Source organism: Pinus tabuliformis, chromosome 4_2 (genome assembly GCF_031772625.1).
Source record: "Pinus tabuliformis cultivar Carrire ecotype Pingquan chromosome 4_2, CPIR1, whole genome shotgun sequence".
NCBI classification, from domain to species: domain Eukaryota; kingdom Viridiplantae; phylum Streptophyta; class Pinopsida; order Pinales; family Pinaceae; genus Pinus; species Pinus tabuliformis.
This window is the reverse complement of record NC_142304.1, coordinates 205356992-205367178: the sequence shown is the minus strand read 5'-3', so window position 1 is coordinate 205367178 and position 10187 is coordinate 205356992.

Here is a 10187-nt window from a genome sequence, read left to right as displayed (position 1 = left end):
ACTAAGTTAGACCTTCCCAAAATAGCCTAAATTTTTCGGACTTTCATCATAGAGAAATTTCATACTCCCACAGATAACCCCCCTTATGTTGCCACCATATTTTCTGAGAGAGGCAGACAAATTATTACCATGCTCTCTTGCATTTTAGGATATACCACAAATGAGCATGTGGATGAGGTTGTCCTGGCCTTCCTTTCTATATTTATCCCAGTCAAGCCTCCTGCTGTAATTTACAAATATGCTTAGTTCATTGCAGACAGGATGCATGAACAATTCACCAGATTACCTACTGAAAGAGTCTTCAAGTACTGCTCTGTATTATTTCATATGTTCTTGTATTATCAAGCAGACAAATTCCCTATCAGCATCCATAAGTTGGATACCAAGGGAAATCAAAGATCAATTATTTTTTGGACACCCTTGATCCCAAAGTACTCCACTACATTCAATTTTAAGGACTTCATTGATTCATTTGTCCCTCCAGTCATGAATATGCTAACCAGTAGCCCTCAGCCTAGAATCAGCCAAGAACAGTAAGGTGGGAGATTGGTATCTATACCAGAACCACACAGAGATAAGAATTTATGGATGCTAACTTGCCCCTTACAAACTTCCAAAATATCTCCCCATGAGGATATTTGCACTAGAATATTTAAGGTAGATTATTAATTCTGATGAAGTCAACTTCCTAGCAGCTAGGAAGAAAACCGAGTTTAAAATGAAAAATCAATTGGGTCCCTTCATTTGTAATAGCAGAGAAGTTGAACCAGAGGCAGACAAGATGTTGCAGCCAATGAGGTTCAAAAATAGATTTATGTGGCAATATGACCCTCATGGAGTCATAAATAAATTGAGGATCAAGTTAAAATTGGGATCTTTTATCCATCATCCCAGACCAAACATTAAGAGGTTTGCCAACCAAACAGAATGGTTGGAAAATGCTCTAATTGACATGGATATAACTATAGTGGATGTAGAAAATACATTGATTAATGTAGAAAGGAAGATTGATGAAAGTTCTTTCCTACAGGTCCCAGAACTAGGGGAACCAATGAATATTCCTCTTGTTTTACAAACCCCAGCAAATGAAGACAGGAACCCAAAGAGAAACAAGGAGGAGGGTTCCAATTCAGCTATGGAAACCACAGATGAGCAGTTTGAGATCAAGAAGATTCCCAAGCTCAATCTTGTAACTGAACAGGAAGACATCATTGAATCAGTGAAAATCACTGACACTCATACAATGGTGGAAAGAAGAAAAGGTACAACAGCTTTAGGAGAAACACAAAAACCCTCAACATCTAACACTCAACTGATTGAGAGACAACTTAGTGTTGAGGTTTCTTCATTCACGAGGCCAGCTAATAAAGAAAAGGATATCAAGGACAGGTATAAAGAAATTAAGTTAATAAATGAGAAGTTGATGGCCAAAACCTATGCTCAATACTTCAAACACACACCAGCAAATCAAAGCAAGTTAATGTCAAATTTTGACATCAAAACATGAAAAATGAAGGTGTCCTTCATGCAGCCAACTGTTCAGCAACCAAAGACATCAGCTGACTACATAAAAATAGACTTTGAGGTGTTGGCTAGGGATGTTCATCCCATTGACCAGATTGAATTCCACAAGCAGGTAAGAGAGATGATCTACTCCACCTTGACAGGAAAGGCCATGGTTGCACATAAGCTGCAGAGTTCATTAGATAACATTACAGCTCAATAAAAATTGGAAAAGGCCTCCTCACAAGCCAAGGACAATAGGATCAAGTCATTGGAGGACTTGGTAATTGAGCTGGGACATGATCCCAATGACATCAAGGCTGCTGAGAAATTGATCAAGAAGAAGAATGAGGACATTGCAGCTCTCAAAAAACAACTGAAACTTCCTCATTCAGAGCACCCACAAACAAAAGAGGTCCTGGAGAGCCAAACACATCAGGAGGAGATGATGGACCTGGTTCTACAATTGAATGATCAACTAAAGGAAATGGAAAAGGAGTTAGATAGCTTGATACAGTTAAAACAAGCTAGTCTGGAGACTACCCCTGCCACTGTTATCCCAACAGTTACTACTGTAGTACCATCCACCTTGGCAGCATCCTTAGCTCCTACAGCTCCAATGGCTACAACACTGCCAGCTTCCACAATGTCTACATCAGCAACAGGGTCAACAACAACAACTCAGCCAGGTGATGAGGCTAGTAAACTGTTTAAGGCAATTGAAGACATGTCCATTCAGACCACATAAATGAAAAAGTACAATGAAAAGGTAAGCAGTCTAGAGACTGACTAAGCTTGCCCAGATTATGCACAAGGAAGAAGTACAAAAGGCAACCAGAATGAATGAAAGAATAAAAATCTTGGAGAAGGAATTGACTTTGAAGGAACCACTGTGCCAAGCCAAGGAAAAATTATGGGCCAATATCATTGACTCTGTCAATGACATTTGGCCATTCATCCAAGTAATTTTTGAGCAAATTGGCTTAGTGAAGGAGGCTACAAAAGCCATACAAAGAGTGAAAACAGAAATGGGAGACATGCCAGAGGAAGTCACTAGGACCATTCACTTCCTTAACTCCAAAAATAAGTATGAATTGCAGGAATTGGAGATACCTGACAGGATAGGTAGATTACTAGAAGTAAAAAGGGTCCTCACCAAGATAAATTTAATGTTAAACTTGGAAGATAAGTGTCAAACCATGCAAATGGCTATAGATAAATTCATGGTTAAATTTGAAGTTTTGAGGCAAAAGGGTCTGCCAAATCCCTTAGTAATAAATGATAAATTAATGCCACAGGAGGAATATAATAGAAGAATTAGAGAAGTGGCCAGAGATCAGGTAAATACTTCCTCTATGAAGGGGATGCCAACTGTAAAGGTCCTATACCAAACTTTTGAGAACTTGTTTTACCTCCAGCATGAGGTAAAACACCTTTTTGTGAATAAACCCACTTTCGCCAAGTACACATAGGCAAATGAAATTTATAGGAAGATGATAAATATCCAATTACCAGATGCAAAAACATGGGAGAAACTGGATGACTTACTATAGAAATACATGGTCAAAATGTAAAAATGTATAGTAAGGGTGAAAAGGAACAGTAAAAGGATAATGATAGGGCGGCCAGATGAAAGAGTATCAGGTAAAAGTGTATCAATTGAAAGGTCAGAGTGAAAAGAACATCCAGCGTGAAGACCAACAACAAGGTAGAGAAGAAAAGGAAAAATATCAGAGCATAAAGACAACGCAACCTAATAAATAGGAAAAGCATACATCAGTTGAACATTTGTCTCTATCTTCTTGTATGAAGATATTTCTTTCTCCTAGATTAATTCCCAAGACAGTTTAGGATATTTTGTAAATTATTTTTGTATAAATACTTCATAATTCGAAGTATTGAGTGTGGATTGCTATACATTTGTAGAGTTATTTTGATCATAAACCTAAGGGTTATATTCCAATTTTTCAAGTCAGCAGACTGGACCAAGTAATAAAGAGATTGCATTACAGGATTCATGTGTTGAGTTATTACAGTGAAGTATTTTCTTTGTCAAATTTGATTTTTTATTATGTTTTTTCACAAACTTAAATGTTATGTAAAGTTGAATGAATTAACTGGAAATTTATCTCAGAATTTGTTTAAGTACACTCTGTTTTGACCAGTTGATCATTTCCATGTTTTCTTCTGATATCTAGATCTGAGAATCCTTAATTACTCTCCCTTCCCAGTTGACCTCTTTTACTTTCTTCATAATCCGACCTAAGGAACCCTTAATTGCTCCTTGGATCCGATTGAAAGCCAGTTCACCATCCAGGCTTCAGATCTGAAGTAACTCACACTGTTTTTAGAACTTGATCCAGTCTTGTATGCTTGACATTTCACCCCATAGCCCAATGGTAAAAGACACCCCTCTTTTAATCTAAGTAAGTGATCCCACCACCAAATCCAAATCAAAACCCAAGTACAATCATAACTAGCCTAAAATCAATTAACTAAACAAAGTTAAAACATAAAGAGAGAGCCCTCTCTGAGCATTAGGAAGGCTAGATCCTAATCTCCAAAGTATGTTTTTGGTTACCTCTAATCATTTCTTTCTAATCAACTCTATAGAAATATTGGAGTGATAAAACAGTGGCGACCATACGGGGGAACTTCAATCCTCAGTGTAATAAAAATTTAAGGAAATATTAATTCTCATCTTGTGCACCTTAAGCTCATTTTAGAGTTGATGTTAAAAAGTTTCAAAAAACAATTAGAAAAATAAAATTCTCGCTCCCAAAAAGACTCACTATACCAGGGAAAATCCATATCCAAACCCTTCTACAGTAGTGGATGACCCAGACAGAATTTTAAGAAAACTAAAAAGGGTAGAAACTCAAGCAAGTAGTAGCCAGTTAGTTAAAGCAAATTTACTCCCCAAATAATTATCAATTTTAGAGGAAATTCCATTTGATTTGTCATTTTACCTCTCATTGTTTAGAACTAAATCATAAAATGCAATTCATGAAACTATGTTAGACCCTAATTTTATTCAATTCATTGAGTCAAAAAAGGTGCCTATACATCCAGATTTAGATAAAATTGTGTTGGATACTTTTGATAAGCAAGAAGCTTTAACCTCTACATTGATAAGCCATATAGAAGATGCCTACCTTCAATAATCAGTTGAATTAGTTGCCCTCACTGCTGCTGCCTCTGAATTTTTGCACAATCTTCAAATACTGTAAATACACCTACATTTACTACCACCTCACCTACAATATCCACCACAGTTCATTCCCCCAAACCAGTTGTTCATCAACTTCCTATCCAACCAAACACCTCAACCTTATCTAATTCATCTCCATCCATTTCAAGCCCTTCCTCAAGCACCAGCACTTTGCCCCCTAGTCAAACCAAAATCTCAGCCATGGCAAGCAGATATGCACCTTTGGTTTTATCAGCTTAGCTCCATGCCATGCCCCAAGATTATCAAAGAAAAATCTTTTTGTTTGATGCTATTGGTCAGTATACTACCCAACAACACGTGAACAAAATGACTGACTATTTTGAGTTGCATGAGATTGATGAATCTGATGTCCAAATGAGGTTGTTTTCCCAGACATTGACAGGAGATGTAAAGAAATGTTTCAAAGGTTTACCAGCTAATCATATTGCAGACTTAGCTGCTTTTCATAGGTTGTTTATTGATAGATGGGAGAGAAAGAAAAACCCTATGCAAATACTTTCTGAATATGATAACATTAGAAGAGCTCCTAATGAGCCAGTTCATGATTATTGTACTAGGTTCAATAACATCTATAATACAATCCCTACTAATATTAAGCCTCCACCAGACCTAGCACTCATCAAATTCCATGATGATTTTTACACTGATATGTCATACCAATTAAGGGAAAAAAGCCATAAAACATTGGAACAAATGCAAAGTAATGTTCTTAGTGTAGAATCCAATCTATTAGCTAAGAAAGCTAGGATGAGAAATGAAAAAAGAGTTGTTATTAAAGAGGAAACCTCCACATCTGATGGTAAAATAGATAGTTTAGCAAAGAGTGTAGAAAGAGTAATGGATAGATTAGAAAACATGGAAATAAAAACTCAGTGGGAGAATCAACAACCACCCCCAATAAGAAACCCCAACTTCAAGAAGAATCTTAACACTGGAAAGAATGCTATACTAGATCAGCAAATTAGAACACCCTTCCAAGAAAAGGACGCTGAGGGATCACAAAACCATGAGGGAGAGGATGATACCCAGATAAACTTGTTAGGGATAAAAAATGAAGATGTTGTTTTTCTTGATCAAGAAGAACAGAAATTGTACATGCTGCAACAATTACAATTAGAATCTGGAGAGTCCTTTGATGTTGAATACAGCTATGAATCTGCTATATATGAGGTTCACAAACAGTATAGCCTTAGAAGTAAAAATAATAATGAAATTTCCACTAAGAGATCAATCCAAACCCAAACCAAAAAGATAACAGAATCTCCTGTGACCAAAATCCTACAAATCCTCCCTAGCGGAACTCAGGAGACTTCGAGCCCAAAAATTGTAGATATAACTTCATCTAAAACTCAAACTGAAATTGTTACTCCAATCATTCCAAATAAGAGAATTCAAAACAAAACTGTTGAAATGCATACTGAAGTGCCAAGTACAGAAAAATAAGATAAAAACACACAAACCACATTTTCTAAGGAAGATCTCATCCAATAAAGCAAAACTCAATTGCCTTTCAACATTAAAACTAAGATAGCAAAATTGAAAATATCAATCCCCTTGACCAAGCTAGTTAAAAATGAATTCTATAGATCACAGATCACTGAAACATTAAATATAGGAGAAGGAGAGGATGCTGTGAATTTGAATGATGATCAACATGAGTTATTGTTTGGTCTTGAAGTAAATGGTACACATCAACAAGGGGGTATCCCTCTATTCTACATTAGCTTGAACATTCGTGACAAAATATTACATAATTCTATGCTAGACTCAGGGGCATCCCATAATTTAATGCCAAAAGCAATAATGGAGAGACTAAACTTAGATATCACCAGACCATATAAGGACCTATTTTTCTTTGACTCTAACCAAGTTAAATGTCTCACTCTGATCAAGGATTTGTGTGTAACTCTAGTCCAGTGCCTAGCAAAGAGTATTGTCATGGACATAGTAGTTGTTGACATCCCACCCAAATATGGAATATTGTTATCTCGCTCACAGGAAGCGAAATTGCAGGGATATTTACAATTAGATATGTCATATGCCACCATCTCTGTTTTTGGTCAACAAAGAAAACTTTATAGAGAGACCTTGATGAAATACATGGTGAGTAATGTAGAAAAACCACAGAATTTCCCTATATACTCCATGCATTTTGATATGGACTCTTTCATCTTGTACAATTCAGAACATGATAAAAATGAAATCAGAGTTGTAGAAGAAAAGTATAAAGCTCCTGATAGTGAAAACATTTTTCATGAGTCTCTATGGCATTTGGATTTTGATGGATCTGTGAATAGATTAGGAGTAGGTGCATGAGTGTGGATTCACAACATGGAAAATAATCATTCTAAAGGTCATGGTTTTATATTAAACTTTAAGTGCACGAACAATATGGCAGAATATGAATCTCTAATTTTAGGACTACAAATGGTTAGAAAACTTGGAGCCAAGAGAGTTTCTATAATGGTAGACTTAGAATTGATTATTAAACAAATCAAAGGTGAATACTATGTGAATAATCACAGACTTAGCCAATATAGAGAAACTATCCTAGATTTGATCAAGGACCTTCTGGAAACTAACTTTGTTGCCATTCCTAGGAAACACAATATACAGGCTCACAGTCTGGCCACTTTTGCTAGTACGTGCAAATTGCCTTTTCAACCCAACCACCAGTACACTGCAGAAGTGAGACATAGGCCTGTCATATCTGATAATTTGAAATATTGGCATATTTCCTCACAAGATTCTCAAATTTATGATTTTATGAATGTTGAAGGAAAGTTTCAAAATTGTAATATAGATACAGATTGTACAGTAGACAATGACATAGATAGTGGGATAGATGAAAATACTTTAGATATGGTTAAACCCACTAATTTCACTAAAGTAGAAATAGATAACTTAGAAAATGTAGAAATAGAAGAAATAATGAATGATGATATTGAAATTCTAAACCTTAAAAATAATTTTTTCCCTAATTGATTAGTCCCATTAGAAGATTTGTTTGATTCAAATGATGTAGCTAGGAAACCAAAAATGGAGCCTTTAAGAGCAGATATAAAAGAATGTAACATAGGAACTGAAGAAAGACCTAAGTTCATTAAAATATCAAAAGCCTTACCTCCAGATGAAAAGGTTAAATATATAGGTCTGTTCAAAGAGTTCAAGATGTCTTTGCTTGGAGTTATGAAGACCTAAAGTCTTATGACACCAGCATAATTCAACACAAGATACCAATCAAAGAGGATCATAAACCCTTTATATATTCAGATTGGGTCTCAAACTTAGTCACTACTAGGAAGAAAATAGGAGAAATCAGACTATGTGTTGATTTCAGAAACTTGAACAAAGTCGCATTAAAAGACAACTATCCTCTCCCAAAGATGGACCATATTCTTAAGATGGTAGTAGGTTCATCTAGAATTTCATTGCTTGTTGGATTTTCTAGATACAACTAAATTTTAGTTCAACCAGAGGAGCAAGAAAAGACTGCATTTACTACTCCTTGGGGTACTTTCATGTATTTGAAAATGCCTTTTGGATTAATGAATGCAGGAGAAACATTTCAAAGAGTTATGGATATATATATTTTGCCAAAGAAATCCATGACTTCCTAGTTGTTTACCAAGATGACATCACAGTCTTTTCTAAATCTGATAATGAACATCTAGATCACTTGAGAAGAGTTTTCATTAAATGCAGAAAATTTGGTATTTCATTAAATCCAAAAAAGACACTCTTTGGTCTAGAAGAAGGTAAACTCTTGGGACATATAATATCCAAATTTGGAATTAGAATAGATCCTGCTAGAATAGAGGCTATATTGACCATCACTCATCCTAAAAGCATCAAATAATTACGGTCATTTCTAGGAAAAATAAATTTTCTTAGGAGATTCATTTCAAACCTAGCAGAATTAATTAGAGAACTAAATAATATGTTAAGAAAAGATTCAGTACTTAAATGGATAGTGGAAGCTAAATAGTCTTTTGAGGCCATCAAAGAATCCCTTACCAAAACTCTAGTCCTTATAAGTCCTAATTTCCAAAAATATTTTATAATTTTTTCTTTTGCTTCAGAACATACTATTGCAACAAACTTGTTGCAAAAGAATGATCAAGGATATGAACAACCCATTGCATTTTTCAGTAAATATTTAAGAGATGAAACACTAAAGTACAACATAATGGAAAAACAAGCACTAGCTTTAGTGAAATCTATTAAAGATTTCAGAGTGTACATCTTGTATTCACACATCATTGCTTATGTTCCAAATTCAGTAGTAAAGGACATTTTGACACAAAATGGGCCTGAAGGAAAGAAAGGCAAATCGATTGCCACTATTTTTTAATATGACATAGAAATAAAGCCTACAAAACTTATCAAAGGCCAAGGTTTAGCCAAACTCATGGCTGAATCGAACTGTCAGGCCTTAGATATAAATTTCATTGGTGCCCTAGATGATCAAGAAGAGATGGTGACTCCACAGATCAGTGAACCTTTTACAGATTCACCTTGGTATGCAGATATCATATTTGTCTTACTAAACTTACAAGCTCCTCCTGGTTTATCTAGAACTAAAGCTAGATTTTTGAAAATGAAATCAATGAAATATTGTATCATAGATAATGCTTTATTTTGGAAAGATAATGGTGGCATTCTATTAAACTGTTTACTGAAAGAAGAGGCTGATAAAATTATGCAAGAATTTCATGCAGGAGATTGTGGATGACACTTGTATTGGAAAACAACTGCTAACAAGATTCTAAGTGCTGGTTTTTACTGGCCCACTCTTTTTGAAGATTTCAAGAAACATGTGACCTCTTGTCATAAGTGATAAATATTTGAGGGTAAAAGGAAGATCTTACCTTTACCTCTCAAACCCATATCCACAGAACTGCCATTTCAACAATGGGGTTTAGACTTCATTGGAGAAACTCACCCAACCTCCTCAGCCCAGCATAAATGGATTTTGACAGCCACTGATTACTTCACCAAATGGATAGAATCCATCCCTTCTAGACAAACCACAGTCTGTCATTATCTCATTCCTTGAAAACAATATCCTATCAAGATTTGGATGTCCCCAAAGGCTCATTACTGATACTGCAACTGCTTTTAAATCCAAGAAAATGGTATACTTTTGTAACAAATATCACATTACCCTTGGCCATTCCACTACCTATTACCCTCAAGGTAATGGACTTGAAGAATCCTCAAACAAAAGGCTTGTCAATATCAATAAGAAACTAATGGAAGACAACAAGAAGACATGGAACAAAAAGTTGGCCAATGCCTTATGGGCAGATAGACTAACTACCAAAAATTCCATTGGTACATCTCCTTATTAGTTAGTATATGGAATGGATGTTGTTTTTCCATCCTCTTTAGGAGTACCAGTGACGAAGATCATCCAAGAGTTGCAGTAAGAACCAAATGGTATCCAAAG